This window comes from Vombatus ursinus, unplaced genomic scaffold, assembly GCF_900497805.2.
Source record: "Vombatus ursinus unplaced genomic scaffold, bare-nosed wombat genome assembly UNPS02014793.1, whole genome shotgun sequence".
In the NCBI taxonomy this organism is placed as follows: domain Eukaryota; kingdom Metazoa; phylum Chordata; class Mammalia; order Diprotodontia; family Vombatidae; genus Vombatus; species Vombatus ursinus.
In genome coordinates, this window is record NW_020954571.1 from 10474501 (window position 1) to 10493749 (window position 19249).

Consider the following 19249-nt stretch of genomic DNA (forward strand, 5'->3'; position numbering starts at 1 on the left):
AAAATAGTATTCCATCACATTCATATATGACAACTTATTCAGCCATTCCTCAATTATTGAATCTCCTCTTAATTTACAGTTTTTTTGCCATCACAAAAAAAATCTACTAGAAATATTTTTATATATAAAGGACCTTTTCATCTTTCTTTGATCTCTTTTGAGTATAGGCTTATCAGTGTTATAGTTGGGTCAAAAGGCATGGACTACTTAATAACTTTTTGTGTATAATTCTAAACTTTCTTCCAAAATAGTTGCATCCATTCACAGGTCCACCAACAGTGCATCAATGTACCTGTTTCTCCACAGCCCCTCCAACATTTATCATTTTTATTTCTTGTCATCTTTTATGGTTTACTTTACAGTGAAAATGACAAGATTTAGGCATACAGATTCCTAAGCATAGAGTGACCCATCACTAGTAGATTGGTCACTCAATGATGAATTTTTTGGCCATGGCAATCCATGAAACAAGAAGAATTACAAAATGGCTGCCAGTCCTTCTATTTTTTTTTCAGTGATAGAATCAAAGTGGCAGGAGAGGAAGAAAGGGATGCTAAGAATCATAGTTTTTAGACCATCTACATATTTCAGTTTGATGGTTCATAGTCTAGATGTAAGATAATTGTCCAATGACCTATGAGTGGGCATACTACTAGAGGAATTAAATCATATCAATCAAATATTGATAACAAAAATGGGATATGGATGGAAGAAAAGATAGATTCACTAATAACAATAGTCATGAAGATATTTAACAAATACAAATCAATGGCCATAATGAGAGAACAAAAATAACCTTAAAATACTTGAGTTCACAAATACTTACTTACTAGACAAATGGAGAGATGGCAGTCAAGGACAACACCTTGGTATTTACAGAAGAGCTTTTGTAAAATCTTATGCAGAAGGATAGGGAAGTATTATGAGCTTATCAAAAAAATACAATGAAGCAAAGTTTTGCTGATGGAATTTAAGAGAAACTGAAAAGGGGAAAACAAATAAAAGAAAGGTGAAAAAGATCTACAACCATTTTTTAAGATTGTAAATTATTTTCACCACCAAGGAATATGGAGCCACCACACTTGGATTTTCACATCATACACACATGTATGTATAAAGGAAATGGAAAGGATACTAAAGAGAATAAAGATGAGAAAAACAGCGAGATTAGACCAAATGTACACAGACAAGATCTTTTATAGAGATGACATTGTTGTGAGAGCACTGAAGGATTGATTCATTAGGTATCTGACAGAGGAGGAGATGCCAAAGTTGTGGAGGGAAATCTTTACCTATTAATATCAAAATAGAATGATGAGGAAAACATCAATAACTATTGATCCATGTGCCTAATTTTCAATATAAATTAAAAGTTTTATGAGAATAATATAAACACATATTGAAGGTATCCTTGATAGGGATATCATTGAGAAATAGGCAATATTACAGAGTGGACCACATCTTTACCATCACATAATTAAGTGGGAAAATGTAGAGAATATAGGATCTCAATGAGCTTATTGTTTGTTGACTATTAAAAATGAGCTTTTGGTTTGGTAGAGCAAAATACTGCTGTAAAAGTATTCTTCCAACAAGTTATTTCACATGCATACAGCAAAATTATGTGAGGTTCACTGAAGGACATAGTAACAGAGATAATCTTGTTCAATCAGCATAATCATTAATATTAGGTGAGGCATGAAACAGTGTTTTGTGTGTTCACCAAAGGCATTCATCACCCATAGAGGATGTTCAAGACAGAAGCCAAGATGAAGAGGGTTTACCTATAGATAGTGAGGTCATCCAGATGACCTTGTTTGCAGATGATACTGTGCTGCTGAGAACAAGAGATTGATAACCCACATGTTTCACTGGTATCCTTGCAATGTCAAGAGAAAGCAAGGAAGGATCATAGCACATTGAGATTGTTGCCTGTGTTGAACTTATGGTAGGACATACTCAAAACGTACACAGGATAAGCAGATGTGAATGGATTGAAATCTGTACTTTTGGAAGGAACATACATATTGGTTAGATTATAGATCCATTTCAGTCAGGGTATTTTGCATAAATCACATTCATATGGTTTTGGCAACAGAAGATGTCTATTCTTTAGGACACACCAAGATTAGGACAAAGAGGTTTATTACCAGTAGGTTGCCAACTAGGTAATTAATTTAAGTTAACTTTTGTTTTTGCATCACTTTGTTTTCCTTATATATTCTTCCTTCTCCCCTACCATGTGAGCCATTCCTTGTAATAGAGAATAAAAAAGAGAAGTAGGACAAAAGCAGTTCAATAAAGTCAATCAACATATCAACTATGTACGACAACTATGTATTCCACATTCATAGACTTCCTCCCCACACACATACACACACATCTCTGCAAAGATAGGAAGGGTGTGAATTTTTTTTAACTCTTATCTGAGGTCAAGCTTGGTCATTTTAACTATATAGAATTCAGTTTCCATTTTTTCTTTCTATTTTCCATTTACATACACTTTTATATATTGTTTTTCCCTGGCTCTGCTTCCTTCACTCTGCATCAGTTCATACAAGTCTTCCCATGCTTCTCTGAATTCTTCATATTTACCATTCCTTATAGCAAATAATATTCCATTACATCTATGTAACATAATTTGTTTAGCCATTTCCTAATTGATAGACTTATGCTCTGTTTCTTTTTCTTTGCTACCACAAAAAAAGTGTTGCTATAAATATTTAATGCTATAAGATGTTTCTGTCATTGACTTCTGCAGGGTATGTGCCTAGCCATGGGACCTCTGGGTCAAAAGATATGGCCATTTAATTCATTTTTGGCATAATTCTGAAGAATGGCTGGACCAGTTCACAGTTCCACCAATAATGTATTAGTGTGCCTATCTTTCTTATAGACCCTCAAACATGAACTATTTCCATACTTTGTCATATGATTAATTCTTTAGCCATGGAACAAACAAGAAATTTAAAGTGACCTTCAGTTCTATGTAGCCTCCTTCCACTTCCACAAGGACAAATTCAAGTTGTGAAAAAAAGAAAAGATGCTAAAGATCACAGTTTTTAGGTCAACTGTAAACATTAATGTAACTGGTAGTACCCTAAATGTGAGATCTTTGTACAATGACAAAAGAGTTGGTAAATTACTGGAGGGACTGAACCCACCATTATTAACATTTTTTCAGTAGAAGATAGAAAACAAAAGGAAGTTGCAGCTTACTATAAGAATGACTGGTGGGTTCTCCTTGGAGAGACAAATTGAGGAGACAGGAGAATTGGTTTCATCATGTTCCCAAAGACAACAAGAAACATTATGTCATGGGGTGCTTGGCCATCTTGCCTTGCTCATGAGAATAATAATTTTTAAAAAACCACCATGAAGATAATTATGACTTATGCCTTAATATCTGTTGCAGAGGATAAGGACTTTTAAAAAGTTTACAAAGAACTTGACAAAAATCCTCCAATTCAAGTAAACATATGCCTATGTAATCAATAACTTCAATGTAAAGATGAACACAGGAAGAAAAAAAGAAGTTAAAAAAAGAAAGAAATATGCTAGACATTATGTAATTAAAATAACCAAGCTTTGTTTGAAGGAAGGGATGAAAAAAGTATACTTCTCTCCCTTCCTTGTGGAAGTAGAAGACAAAACAAATAGCTAGATACCAAACAAATATGAATGTGAAACATTGCGTACACTGTTAAATTTGGTTGATGTGTTAGTTATGTCGAATTCCTTTTTTTCCCTTCATTCTTTTAAAATTCTTTTTTGCAAGGGATGGCTCCCTGGGTAGAGGAGGAAGGAAAGGATATATTTGGTTATATCTTATATAACCTTTATAAGAAACAAATGTTATCAATGACAATTAAAATTTTTAAAAAGAAAAATATATTGGAAAACGTGATATGGGATGAAGAAATTAAAGCTACTAAAGACTTGTAGATTACCCAGAAGCTTTATGCTTGTGTATCATATTTTCCTCAAAGAAAAACTTGGAAGGCATTAAAAATGGAAAGTACTGTCCATCACACACACTTCAAATTGGCTATATCTTAACAGGTAGGAAATGACTACTGGCCTAGAAGCCATTTTAGAGCCATCTGTGTGCGATCATTCTAGTTAATTGTCTAGTTAGACAATTCAACAAAAAGTTGAAATTGTGCCAAATTAGAGGGGAAAAGGATAAAGATGAGAAGAAAACATTGTGTGCAATGATGGCAGCTTCAGCTTGATGTTTTCAAATAACCTACAGATGCTGAAAAATAAGAAATGGATATAAGTAAAGACATTATCTCTGACTACAGTAAATATTTGATTTTCCTTCTTATGAAGTAGAGAAACAAAGCTGCCAAGGGCAGCACCAGTTTAGAGTACAAAATCATTTATGAAACTTTAGCAAGAATGAGTTAGTTGCGTTATACAAAACAATGAAAAACAATGGATGAGAAACTAAGTCAAATCATCCCAAGAGAGTTCATAGATGAAACTGAAAGGAAAATAAATATGCAAAAAAAAAAAGAACCAGTTTTTCCAGTGATTCTATAGCAATCCATTCTTATCCTCAATGACAATGAAACTACTATATATGTTACTTCTAACATCTCAACACCCAATATGCTATGAGGAAGTAGCCATTAAGGAAAGGAAATAGAGAAGGGCAGCTGTCCGAAACTAAGTACCCATAGAAAAAAATCCATGCTGAAGATGATACCATTTTGAAGAAGCTGAGGGATTGATTTTCAGGATTGTTCAAAGAGGGTAAGATTCCCCCAGCCATGTAAAATATCATAGACAGTTTTTAAACAGTGACAAAGAAGACAACCCCAACCATCAGCTCCTAGGTCTATATTCTCTTTTCAACATATGGATGAGCTGTATACATATTAAAGGCATCCTCAAATACTCAGATTGATCCATGATCTCACCGATGCCCCTTCTACATTCTCTCTAATGAGCAAGCAACCCAACCACATCTATCCACTGCATGTGATTCTTGTCCATGCCTCTCAAAAGTTCACCATGCTGGTCTGGGAACCTCCTTCATTTTCTTTTGAATGAATGGGTAAAACATGTATTAAGCATTTAGTATGTGCAAAGTGCTGTGCTACGTGCCGGACGTACAAATAGGAAAGCAAGGCAGTCGCTGCTCTCAAGGAGCTCACCTTCTAATGGGAGAGGCAACACATAAGGCAGGTTTCAACTGCAAGTCCAATGGAAAGGTGCCATGGTCCTTAGAGTACAGAGGCAAAGCTGATGATGCTGCCATTTCTTTAGTCTGATTTCCAGTGATAAAAATCATATCAGTTTCTGATGTGGAATTATTTTGATAGTGTCAAGGACTTTGGGGCAAGAACTCTTTTCTGAGTCTTCAGGAGCTGTAGCTGTAGCAACTGCGGGAGCAGTTACCAGGTTGCAACTCCACAGGGATTGCTTCCCAGGATAATAGCTGAGGGCGCTATGCTGGAAGCATTGTTATTCCAAAGATTATTGAGTTTGGAGTCCTGGGCTATTCCCACCAGGGTCTGAGGGAAGATGCTGGTCAAGATGATGGTGATGATTTGACTTGCCTAGCATATACCACTTCCTATCTCTCCTTCAGGGTAACTTGCTGCTTTGGCTGGCATGGCATGCCTGTCCGGTGAGTGGCAGTTGGTCAACAGTTGTTGCTGATTGTGTTGAGGAATAGGAACCCCTTCTCCATAACAATTTCTTCCCTCAATGATGGCTGCAGGGGCTGGGCTAGAAGTAGGTCTGGTGGTTTGGGGTATAGTGCAATTCCCAAGACTGTTGGGTTCAGGCTCCTGGGATGTCCTCATCAGTATCTGAGAGCAGATGGTGGTAAAGGGGGTGGTGGTAGTGTGATGTTCCTTGGCCCATGATGCCTCCGTCTCCCTCTAAGGGTACCTTACTGCTTCAATGAGGCTAGCTCCCTTGTCTCATTAGCAGCAGTTGGTGGTGATAGCCAACCCATTCTCCACAGGAATTGCCTCCCCAGACAATGGCTGGGCCCAGTGAAGGCTCGGCCAGAAACAGAACCTGGGGTCCAGGGCTCCTGCACTTATCTGCCCATTAACATCAGAAAGATACCAATGAAGTATATAGACTTTCCTTTGGTTATCCCTCATGATTACCATGTGACCAATCCATCTTCTATGTTTGTTCAGTGATATCCTTTATAACACTTCTCTGTAATTTCTTCTTTGTAATGTTTTGCAGCCTGCTTGTATGCTTCTCCATTGTCTTTTGGATGATCTTCAATTTTTATTCTTAAGAGAATGCATTATCTCATGAATCGGAGTCATACAACTACACCAGAGGAATATTGGCATTAAAAAGATGGGCCTTTGTTTCAGGGAGAATCCTGGGATGGGGGAAATGAAGGAAAAAAGAAAAAAGAGAAAGAAGGAAGGAAGGAAAGAAAAAAAGAGTATATTTGCCAAGGGTAATCCATCCTGCTTGCCTCCTCCTGTTCAATTCTGAGGGTCTCCAACAAGATTGAAGGCATCCTTGATGAAAATAAGAGAAAGGAGCAAGCAGGTTTTTCCAAATAATTTTCTACAGTCACACAATTGACTGAAATATGTAAAGAACACAAAATTCCACTGTGTCTACTGTTTGTTGATTATAAAGAAACATTTTACATAGTACAACAAAATTCAGCCTTGGAGGCTCGCTTTCCTTCAATAAGGAGTTTTCCATGCATATGATAAGACTGTGTAAGATTCCTTGGTGGAAGTAACCAAAGACCTTTGTTTAATGTTCCTCTGATTACCAATATCAAACAAAGCATAAAACAGAGAAATGTAAGCTCACCAGAGGTATTTGTCCCTGGTATGAAGGCTGTACTACACAGAGTTCAGATGGAAAGAAAAAAATGGCAAGGACCTCCAGATGTCCTTGTCTGCAAACAATGTTGTGTTCATTGCATTAAACCTTAGACTGCTACAAGACTTCCTCAATGAGGTCTAAGACCACACAAAAGAAATCAGCCAGCAATCCACACAGCAAAAGTCAAATGACTAAAGAATGCCTATTGTCCAGACTAAGACATGCAATTGGACGGGCAGTACGTTGCATCAGTCTTAGAATACAACTATCTTAGGCAAGCACTACACAAGAACAATGAGCTGGGTCCAGAACTTAACAGGAGGAAAAGTCCAGATTAGATTCCATTTGAGAAACTACACAATGCTTTCAACAATTCCAAGCTGCCCCTTGGCACCAAAAAACTAGCTTTTTAAAAAAACCAACTTTTTAAAAAACCAATATTCTCCCAGTGATGTTATATGGCTATGAATCATAGAACATCCTAATTTCAAAACAACAACAACAAAATTGTGGGTGACACAAAGGAATACAGTGAGGGGAGGGAGAAGGAGAGTTGGGAATGGACTACAGCACAATATCACTGCCAGTTTGTGCACCAAAAAATAAAATGTATCACCCTGGAAACAAATTATCAGAAAAGGAGGTGAGTCAGTTGAATATCTAGATTCAGCAGAAAGCAATAGACTGACCAAATGCTGCACTGGTATTCACAGAATGTTCAAAGACTTAGAGAAAGAGCTCTAGCATGTTAGGTGGGTCCTCTATGGAGAATTTATGGAAGGACATAGACAAGAATTGAACAAGATGAGAATATGTGAGTAGGTTCCAATCTGCGCCACTGAAATGACTGTCCACATTAACAAGATCACAGATCCCTCAAAGTCCATTGGGCAATGGAAAAAGCACTCCATATAGAGTTAGAGCTCCTGGGTTCAAATGTCGACTCTACTACATGTTACTCCTACATGACCTTGAGAAAATCATTTAATGTCTGATGACCTCAAGTTCTTCACCTATAAAATGAAGTAGTCAGACTAGACAGAATCTAAATCTATGAACACATGAATTTGTATCTATATTATTTTTCTGACTTACAGGTAGAGATTGTTCCATCCCTAAATGTGGCTATAGCCTAAATGCATTCTCACCAGTGCAATTATTTTTTGCCACAAAGAAATCCTGCTTTTAAACCTAACAAGAAAATATGAATTAGCACCCTATTCCCCATGACCCTAAGAAAAACAGGAAGAATTTTATGAACTAATTCTTGACTTTACAAAAAAAAAGCTTATTGATGTATCGAAATTATTCAAATTATAAAAAAACTCATTTATTCATTTAAAAAAAATACTCACTTTATGTAATAGGGAAAAGCATTCCACAGAGGGGGCTGGAGAAAAGGATTGCAAAATAAAGGGGGGCAAAGGGAACCCATGCCATAACTTGGAAATACACACTAAAGGCAAAATTCCAGGAGAAACCTTAATATAAGCTTCCTTCCTGTGCCTAATAGAAAATTGTTTGGCTTTTAATTCCCCTTAAAAACAGCAACAACTTCCAGAGAAAGGTGAATTTGGTTTGGATTTTCTGCTATGAAATGAAAAACAATTTGTTTAAGGCTTTTAGTTCTATCTGAAAAGTTGCCCCAGGCCTTCTGATCCCACAAGCGATCCTTTATGCCTGCAGTTTGTCAGTTACCAATTTAAAGATAAAAATTGACTGAAACATTTAATGCTAGATACCCAGTTTTCCTAAAGTCATGGAAAATATGGTTCCCCCATGGTCCCCAAAAAGTTGATTGGAGGGGAAAAATATTAAACTGTCTCCAGTACACCTACTCCTAAATTTTTAAGCTAAAATCTTCTTGAGGATCCTTCTAAACCTCCTTCCCAAAAAACTAATGGAGGAAGACTAATATTAGGAAGACCCCAAATGAGTCAAACAACAGGTATCTATGGAAATGGACAATGGTTTGCCAAATAACCGGTTTTTGTTCATGCAAATGTAGGACCTTGCATGTGCCACTGGATGCAAACTCCCTGGAAGGGAAAATAACCTAACTCAAGAGCAACCTTTCAGAATACTGCTCCATTTGGGAAAGGGGGAGAGAGGAGGAAGAGGAAAGAGGATAAAAGGCGGGTTGAGGGGGGAACCCTTGGGCAGACAAACACCTACAGACCAGGTGCTCCTATCTGCTGAAAAGAGCCAGTATTTTCCTTTTTCTCTGAGGCTGAAGCGCACATTTCAGATAGGACACGCGTCTGCTTATCAGGAGAACAGGCGAATATTTCCGCAACATAAGATTATTGTGGTGGCTACAATTTTCCTAACCTCCAGCTACAATCCTCGCAACCAGTCTCTCAAACAGCATACAAAATTTGCTCTTCCCGTTCTCAGGTCTCCCCCACCCCACTCACACACATAAACAATTTTGCATATATTTAAATCTCCTTTGCTGGTTTCCTTCTCCACGTCCCCCAACCCCCCAAAAAAAGAAATTACAAAAATCCGTCATTTATCTCTTTTCCTTGCACCTCCATCTATCAGTGTTTCAAAGCCAGTCTCCTCGAATGTACAGCGGAGCAGGAGATGGGAAGCTTAATGGGAGTCTGCTCCTGACTGTGCAAACCCACACAGAGAGAGGACAGGAGCGCCTGCATTTGCATACATATTAAACGAGAGCAGTAAAAAATGCAGACATGCAAACCATTTGGACAAGGCTTGCCTCGGCAATGCGGCCTGCCAGGGAATCAATCTTCTGGTTTCTTAAAGGAAACCTGCTTTGGAAAGGGAGGCAAAGTCAGGAGGAGCTCTAGCTCCGAGAGGGAATTAAGGGCTGAGGGGAGAGCCATGTTCAATCTTCCAGGAGGGAATTGGGCCTCCTGGTTCTCATGACACTTTAATTCCAAGGCCAACGGAGCCAGGCAAGGAGAGGCAACACAGAATGCTCGAAAGAGCAGGGTACCCTGGGAATCAGGAGAGCAGGCTTCTGGCCCTAGCTCTACTTGTAACTCACTTTGCAACCTTGAACAACGTACTTAACCTCCGGGAGCCATAACAGCCTCATTTGTAAAATAGGGGGTGGGAGAGCTTGAACCAGGTGACCTTGAAGGAACCTTCTAGGTCTAACATTTTATATTTTATTTTGAAGGCAAAGTCGAGGCATTTGAATTCCCCTATCTTCCCTAATTCCCCATTCAATTCAACAAATATATATTATGCTTAGTATGTGCAGGACTTTTTTCTAGGCTCTGGGGACACAAAGACAAAAAAGAAAAAAAAGGAGCTGGTTCCTGGACTCACTCCTTCATTCCACTTTTGGATAGCTCTAAATGTTAGGAATTTTTTTTTCCTGATATCAGTTTTAAATTTGCCTCTTTGCAACTTCCACCCACTGCTTCTAGTTCTCCCTCTGGGGGCCAAAAGAACAAGTCTAATCCCTTTTCCATATGATATCTTTTTAAGTCTTTGAATACAGCTATCACATCCCCCCTGAGTCTTATCTTATCCAGGCTAAATATCCTCCGTTCCTTTTACCAGTCTTCATGTGGCATAGACATAAGTCCCTCCACCATTCTGATTGCTCTTCCTCTGGACGCTGCAGCTTACATATGTCCTTCCTCAAATGTGATAACCAAAATGGAACTTGATACTCCAGATGTGGTTCTGGCCAAGGCAGAGAATAGAAAAACGATCACTTCCTGATTCTTGGTAGCTGCACTTCTTCACGTAGCCTAAGATCACATTCATTTTTTTTTGGCTGCCATATTCCACTGTTGACTCATACTGAATTTGCAGTCCATTAAAAGCCCCAGATATTTTTTCGGACAAACTGTTATCAAACCATACTTCCTCCATCTTGTATTTGTGAAGTTGAATTCTTGAACATAAGTGTAAGCCTATATTATTTATCCCTGTTAAACATTAGCTTATTAGATTAGGCCCAACATTCTAACTTACCAAGACCTTAATGGATCCTGACTGTCATCAAGGGTTTTAGCTATCCCTCCAAGCTTTATGTCATCTGCAAATCTGATGAGCATCCCATCTATGTCTTTACCTAAGCCATTGATGAATGTGTTAAACATCATAGGGTCAAGCACATTGGCTTGACATCCTTGGAACATTTTTTTCTTCTGGCCTTTCAACGAGTTCTAGACTATACTCTTGTCTGCTACATATCTCTCCATCTTTAACATAAGAATAGCATGAGATGTTTTGTTAAAAATCTAGATCAACTGTGTCTCTAGTATTTCTCATCAGCTAGCTAGTTTCACTGAGCTACTTAAAAAAAAGGAAATAAGGTTAGTGTGATATGACCTGTCCATGGTGAAACAATGCTGGTGCTTTATAATCATTGCTTCTTTTTCTAGAGATTCAGTCAATAAGCATTTATTAAGTGTCTAGTATATGCCAGGTACTATGTTAAGTGCTGAAGAAACAAAAAGAGGCAAAAGACAGTCCCTCCCCTTAAGGAGCTCACAATCCATGGGGGAGACAAATGAATGGATATGTACAAATAAACCATATATGTGTGTGTTTATGTATGTATATATACATGCCATTTATTTATATATTTTAAATACATACATACCATATATACATACCATATATAAACCATACACACATAAAATATACATATATATGATAAATAGGAACCAATTAACAGAAGGAAGGCATTTGAATTAAGAGGAAAGGATTCCAAAACTTGAAGGAAGCCAGAGGTACAAATGAGGAGGGAGAACGTCCTATGAATGGGAGACAACCAGAGAAAATGCCTAGAGCCAAGAGATGGAGTATCTTATTCATGGAACACCAAGGCTCCATTGTTACTGGATCCATTAATAATCGATTCTGGGATTTTCCTAGAATTTGAAATCATGGTCACTGGCCTATAGCTTGTAGCTTCCATTACCTTCCCATTTTTGAACACTTAGACAGTATTTGCCTTTCTTCAGTCCTACTGCATTTCTCCTATTTATGATTATCTTTCAAATATTATTGACAATGGCTCAGTTAGAAAGAACTCTGCCAGTTCTTTCAGTACCCAAATTGAGGTAGTCCATCTGGTCCAGCTCTCTTGAATTTATCAGGGGCAGCTAAGTTCCCTCTTACGAATTCCTCACTTTTAAATAACTCCTCATTATCCATTTTTGTTTTGCCCTTTCCAGTCCATAGGTCATTCTCCTTTGCAAAGAAAACAAAAGTACATGGGAATTAAACAGCTCTGTCTTCTCCATGTTGTCAGTTACTATCATTTCATCCACCCCAAGCAGTGGTCCTCTCCTTTCTTTGATCTTCCTTTTTTCTCACATTATAGCATTAAAAAAAAATTGTCATCCTCACCAGCATCAACTCATTCTAAGCTCTAGCAGCTCCTAACACTGTTATTAAAGTACCGCGTCAGGCTTTTGTTTTCGTCCTCGGTAACCGACCCTTGCTTCTGGCTTCTGTACAAATCTAAAATCTGAGTAGATTGGTGAATTTCCTCTTCCCATACATTCAAATTGGTTTCTTCAGCCTACTCCCATTTTCCCTCCTCTTCTTATTTTCTTCTGTCTTCAAGATTTCATTCTTGAAAGTTTCCCTTCCTTCCTGGGCCTACTTCGTCCTGCAGAAGTTTAGTACACACTTTCCTTCCTCTGAACCTTTCAAAACCTAAGGCTTAAGTCAGAGTATGCTCAGCTGTCCATTCCTTTTTCACATACCCTAGGGGAAAATGGTCACTTCCTCCACAACCTTTCTATCATTTCTACTCCAGAAATGGGATAATTGGCGAGAATCAGATCCACAACAGATTTCTCCCTCATTCCTTGTTGGTTCCTCCATTCAATTGTTATTAACGCAAGTGAAGAAGTTATTAGTTGCCCTGCTTTGGTGTGTGTGTGTGTGTGAGAGAGAGAGAGAGAGACAGAGAGAGAGAGAGAGAGAGACACAGAGAGAGCACTCTAGTATGTATCTGGTAATTGAAGTCCCTCCTCACCATTCTATGACATCTCTGCTAACTGCCATCTCTAATTCAGCACATTCCATCAGAGGTAGCAGCTAAGGGAAGACATTCACCTAGGAGGGTTACATGAAATTCATGATTCTACTAAGCTCTAAGATCTACAATGATCCTGCCATGTGGAAAACAGGCAGGCCCATTAAGGACTTCTCTGAGGAAGGAAAGTTGACACCAAGAGAAGGTGTCACCATCTCAAAGGAACTAACAAGGGAACCTTTCACATGGTAGATGCTCAGTATAGTGTTCTGCATATAGTAAGCCCTTAGCAAATGTCTGTTGGATGATTGAATGTGTTGACTAATTGGTCTTAGGTTCCACATTCTGAGAGTAAGTTCTCTTTGTCATAGAATCACAGACTCTCAGAGTTGGAAGGAACTTCAGAGGTCACTTGGTCCAACATACCCCTGAGCCTGAATTGCCACCACATCATTGTCAAACTATCAAGCTTCTGCTTGAAGACCTCCAGTGGGAGGGAACCCACCACCACCAGAGGTAGCCCTTTTCATTTCTGGATACTTATAATTAATAGAAAAAAGTTTTCTATCACATTAAGTCAAAACCAGCTTCTCTGAAATTTCTGCCAGTTACTTCCAGGACCATGCCCTGGGCCAAGAAGAGCAAGTCTTATCTCTCTTCCATGTACCAGTCTTTCAAATACTTGAAGACCACTATTATATCTCCTCCAAGTCTTCTCTTCTATAGACTAAAGAGACCCAACTCTTCCAATATTACTGATACAGCACATTCTCCAGTTCCCTCACCATCCTGCTCACCCTCTTCTAGATTCATGCCAACATGGCAATGTTCTTCCCAAAATGTGACTCCAAGAACTGGTCTGATCAGAGTAGAGGACATAGAAGCTATCACCTTCCTTGATTCTGGATTTCCTTTTTTTAATTTTTTTTTATCATGAACTTAATTATCAGCAGACATAAACATTTCAACATACAAAGACCAAAACCTAGAATCATATATCAAGCTGTGAACTTGCTATGAACACAGCTCATTTTTAAAGGCATATTAAATTGAGCAAGGTAGTAACAAAACTGCCCTATTTGTGTCCCCTTCTGAACTTCTTTTTTTTCTGTATAATTTTTACTGTTTAATGATACCTTTTATTTCTTTTGTTTAATGTCTTTCTTAATGCAGTCCAAGATCACATTGGCTTTTTTTGTCTGCCATTTCATACTATTGACTCATACTGACCTTTCAGTCCACTAAACTAAAACTCCCAGGTACTGTGTTAGGCTCTGGGAATACAACAAATATGAAACACGCCCTCCCATAAAGGTGCTTACAGTCTATTGGGGGAAACATGTACTCATGTAAGTCCTTCACTCAGGAGACTTCTAAGGAAATCCTGTATCAGCCCTGGATCCCAGCCACCTGCCTGAGGCCTCTTTGCCCCAGAGTCTTCTCCAGTGCTCCAAAGGCCTTTTTTTTTTATCAGACCCACTCCGAATTGCCAGTTCTTGACTCTTGTGCAGATTCTCCCATCTTGTTACCTTTATCTGTTCCTGGCCTCTTGGGTCTCCCAAGACTCAATATCACCATCTGCTCTGAGGTTGGACCTCAAAGGAGGCCCTTGAACATCTGATCACTTGTCTCCCTCAACAGACCTTTCTGTAGCCACTGACCATCTTCCTTAGTGGTTAGTGTAGCATTCCTATCCTATTTTACCCTCCCCATCCCAGTGATTCTGAATCCCCCTTCCCCACCTGTCACTGTACAAACCCCAGTCCCTATTCCCAGCTGTTCACTCTCTTATCCCCATCCCCTACCACCCAATGCCCAAATCCAGATCTACTTGACCCTTTCACTATGCTAGAATGCCTGCTCCACAGTCATCAAGCTAAGTTTCATCTTAAACCTTTTCTTCTACTTCCTCAAACTTCTGGCCCTCACCAAGACCTGGCTCCCTCCTGGTGCCACAGTCTGCCTCACAACCCTTTTGAGCCCTAGTTACACTTTCACTCATTCCTTCCTTCACAGAGCCAGCTAAACTCTACAATGTCTTCTATACTTGAATCTCTTACTTGTTCTACCACTTGGTATATCTTGCCAAGCTCCAGCCTTGGTTTACTTCCACCATCCATTGCTTTTTGCTCCTATTCACACGCTGAACAGCGATGAAGAAAATCACAAACTGTGCTGACTGGGTCCACTACAAATTTTTGTTATACAATCTCAACAGGGCCCTCACCATAGCAAGGCAATCAATTTAATAGCCTCCTCATCACATCAACTATTCTGAACCTTTTCCTCCCTCCTCAAGACTCTTATGAGATCTCCTCCTCCCACCCTTTCAGCCAAGGACCTTGCCTCATACGTCACCAAAAAAAAATTTGAGACCATTCAGAAAGAGCTCCCTCTTCTCCCCTCATCCCCATTGAACCTTGCTCAGATGTCTTCCCCTTCTATCTCCTCTTCCACCCCTGTCCCACATGAAGAGATGGTCCTTCTCCTTGCCAAGGCAAACCCTTTCATATACATAACTGATCCCATTCCATTCCATCTTTTCTAGCAGATTGCCATCTCTAGCACCCTCACTCTCTCATTAATTTTCAATCATTCACTGTCTACTGGCTACTTCTCTATTTCCTACAAGCTTATGCCTTCCCCATCCTAAGGACAAAAATCTTTCCCTTGATTGTACCATTTCCAGTAGCTATTATCTTATATCTTCCCTCTCTTTAGTGACTAAGCCCTTAAGTTATAAAGATGGAAGAACGGATGTCATGTGCAGGAAACAAGTCAGCCAGTTTGGCTGGACCACAGAGTGTGTGAAGTGCAGTAATGTGTATTGTGCCTGAGACCCCTTGAAATCCGTCTCATGACCCCACTATTTGACTAAGATTGCTCTATCTAAGGTTTTTTAACAATTTCTTGGTTGCTAACTCTGTCAATGGAACCGTCATCCTTCCAGTCAAACAGGTTTGGATTGTACACTCCCTCGCTCTAGCCATATTCAATCAGTTGCCAAGTCTTTCAATTCTGCCTCTACAGCCTTTAAATCTGTCCCCTTCTCTCTGTTCCCACAGCCACCCCTCCAGTTCAGACTCCCAGACTTTTGTAATCGCTTCTTAACTGGTTTCACTACTTCTAGTGTCTCCCTTCTTTAATCTATTCTCCACTCAGCTATCTAGCTGATACTCCTAAAGCACAGGTCTAACCCACACCACTCCCCCTACTCAAAAATTCCAGTGGCTCCCTATTACCTCTAGGACCAAGAGCAAACTGCATTTAAATACCTTCACAACCTTTCTTTCTGGACTGTGTGTGTGGAAAAAAGGAGATGGATGCAAGAAATGTTGGGGAGTTGAACTCAACAAGTCTTGGCACCTGATTGCAATACTCATTGTATAGAGTGAGAGAGATGGAAACATAAAAGATGACTCTGAGCTTGTGAACCTAGGTGACTGGAAGGTTGGTTTTAGTGGTTTCATCAGAGGATTTGAAGATTATATATCAAGCCCAAATCTCTGTCCTGAATTTTAGTCCCACATCACCAACTATCTGTTAAACATCTCCAGTTAGATGTCCTGTGCATCTCGAATTCAACATATCCAAACCAGAACTCATTATTTTCCCCTTAAACTTTCTACTCTTCCTAACTATCCTATTTTTGTCAATGGCACCATTGACATTCTAGTCAAATAGGTTTGCAACCTCAGCAGTAGCATCTACTCTTCTCTTCCCTTTACCTTTCATATCAAATCAGTTGTCAAGGTTTATCAATTCTATCTCCATGATCTATTTTGCATCCATCCACTTCTCTCCATTCCTACAGCCCAACTGTAGTTCAGGCCTTCTGCAGTGAGTTCTCTCTCTCTCTTTCTCTCTCTCTCTCTCTCTCTCTCTCTCTCTCTCTCTCTCTCTCTCTCTGTCTCTCTCTCTCTCTCTCTCTCTCTCTCTCTCTCTCTCTCTCTCTCTCTCTCTCTGTCTCTCTGTCTCTCTCTCTCTATTACAATAACCTCCTAATTGGTCTCCCTGCCTTTAGCCTCTTCTACCTTCAATCAAGCTTCCACATAGCTGGCAAATTGATAACCCTAAAACACAAATCTGACTGTTACTCCCTGGCTCAAGAAGCTCCCATGGCTCCCTCTTGTTTCTAGAATAAACTGTTAACTCCTCTGTTTGACTCTAAAGCCCTTCACAGTATGGCTTCATTCTGCCTTTCCAAGTTTATCATATGTGATTTCCCTTTACCCAATTTATAGTCTAATCAAATTGGTTCCTTCCTGTTCCTCATAAATCACATTCCATCTCTTGTTTCTGGACCTCTGAACAGACTGTCCCCCATGCTTGGTATAGATTCCTTCCTTACCTCCCCCACTTAGAATCCTTAGCATCCTTCAAAGCTCAGCTCAGATACTGCCTCCTACAGGAAGCCTATCCTCATTCCCCTAGTAGTTTCTGCCCTCCCCCCAACTCCAAAATGTTTGTCTATATTTTGCATTTAATTTTCTATGAATGTTTCCCCCAGTAGAATATCAGCTCCTTGAGGAGACAATGCCCAGCACATCAGAGTTGCTTAAATACATGGTTTTTGAATTGAATGGAACTGAGTTGTGTCTTGAAGGACTGCTCTTTCTCCATTTCATTAAAGGAAACCAGGAAGACCTAGAAGGTTCCCTATGTTTGCTATGCTGAAATCCATAATCAAATCCATTTCTTCTTCTACAGGAATCCTGGCAGAATTCTGGAATGTGTTAGTAAAGGAATGGTTCATGAGCCCTTGTGAGGGGAAGCTGCAATCAGTAAGAGCCAGCAAAGCCTCATCAGGAAGAGGTCATGTCAGTCTAAAGCCATTTCCTTTTCTGACAGTTACTAGACTGGTATATCAGGGGATTCTTTAGGCACGGTATGCCCAGATTTCAGCATTTGATAAAGTTTCTCACACTATCTTTGTTAATAAGTTTCAATGATTATTAAGGATTAAGTGACTATACCATGCCAGGCACAGGGATCGCAAAGACCAAAATGCTTTTCAATTTACAAAGCATTTTATAACCAGTGCATCTCCCTGATGCTCACAACCACCCTGTAAAGTAGGTGATTCAGGCAGTATTATCCCCATTTTACAACTGAGGAAACAGTCGATTGACATTGAGTGATTTGCCCAAGGTCAGAAACCAGGATGTTAACCTAGGTCTTCCCACAAATCCAATGTTCTTTCCATTCTCCCCACACTATGTTTGCTTTCTTTCATCTTTTAAAGATGCTCTTGAGATTTTCCTTTAAGAGGTCCCTTCAAATAGCAGCTGCAGCAAATTTTTTTTGAGAGCCTACTGTATGTAAGGCACAGTGGTAGGAGATACAAATAATAAAAGAGACATTGTCCAACCCCAAGAAACTTAGCGTGGTAGGAGAGATAAGACATGTATACACATGCACACACAGAGAGACACACACAGACACACACATGCACAGATATAGTATCAAAGAATGTTAAAGTTGAAAGGAAACTTAAAAATCATTTCATCCAAACTCCACATTTTAAAGAGGAGGAAACTGAGGCCCAGAAGGATTGAACGACTTGGCCAAAATCATACCTGGTTAAGTGCCGTGACATAAAGCCGAATCTTCTGAATTAATCATTCAAATGCATTTGCTTGCTGCCAAATGAAGAATGAAGACAAAAAGTATTTTAAGGGCAGAAAGGAGGGAGAGATCACTGTAGGCTATAGGCTGAAATCAGGGAAAGCTTCATAGAGGAAGTGAGATTTGAGCTGAAACTTGAAGGACGGGTTGGATTTAAGTAAGTGGCAAGGGTAGGTGGTTCCACGTGAGGGGAATGTCATGAACAAATGACCCCCAAGTAAGACACTTGATCTGGTCCTAAGAGGAATCACCAGGGAAAGATGGCACCAGTTTGGTCCAGCCCCTAAGCCATCAACCAAACTTCTCTAGAGATAATATTAGCAAAATCTCTGGATATGACTCTACGTCCTGCTCAGGACATTAACCCCAGAACTGGGTAGAGGCTTTGGGAAGGCCATTTATTTTTATTCCAGGTATAAGAAGTCCATCAACACTGACTTTCATACAACTTAAACCATCTGAGTGTCTGCTCAAACCTTCAGTCTGACCATCCATATGAAACTGCGGCTGAGATGGGAAGAACATTGGACTGAGAGTCAGGGGACCCGGGTTCTAGTCCCAGCTTTTCTACCAATTCACTAGTTGACCTCCAGCAAATCACTTTCCCTCTCTGGGCTTCAGTTTCTTCATCTGTAAGATAAGAGCTGCTAGGTTGCTCAATGGATAGAGTACTGAGCTTGGAGTTAGGAAGACCTAAGTTCAAATCTGTTCTCAATCACTTAACCCTGTTTGCCTCACTTTCCTCATCTGTAAAATGAGATGGAGAAGGAAATGGCAAACACTCCAGTATCTTTGCCAAGAAAACCC

The 19249-nt window shown here is 39.6% G+C and overlaps 1 long non-coding RNA gene across 4 annotated transcripts in view; it reads right to left on the reverse strand.

The window, feature by feature from the left end:
- Positions 1 to 18547, reverse strand: part of LOC114048410 — a 109351-nt gene extending 90804 nt beyond the window's left edge. For all 4 annotated transcript variants that reach the window (XR_003569752.1, XR_003569751.1, XR_003569750.1 and 1 more), the window contains exon 1: positions 18394 to 18547. This is a non-coding gene — a long non-coding RNA (uncharacterized LOC114048410). The remainder of the gene's footprint in view (positions 1 to 18393) is intronic.
- Positions 18548 to 19249: the final 702 nt, after the last annotated feature.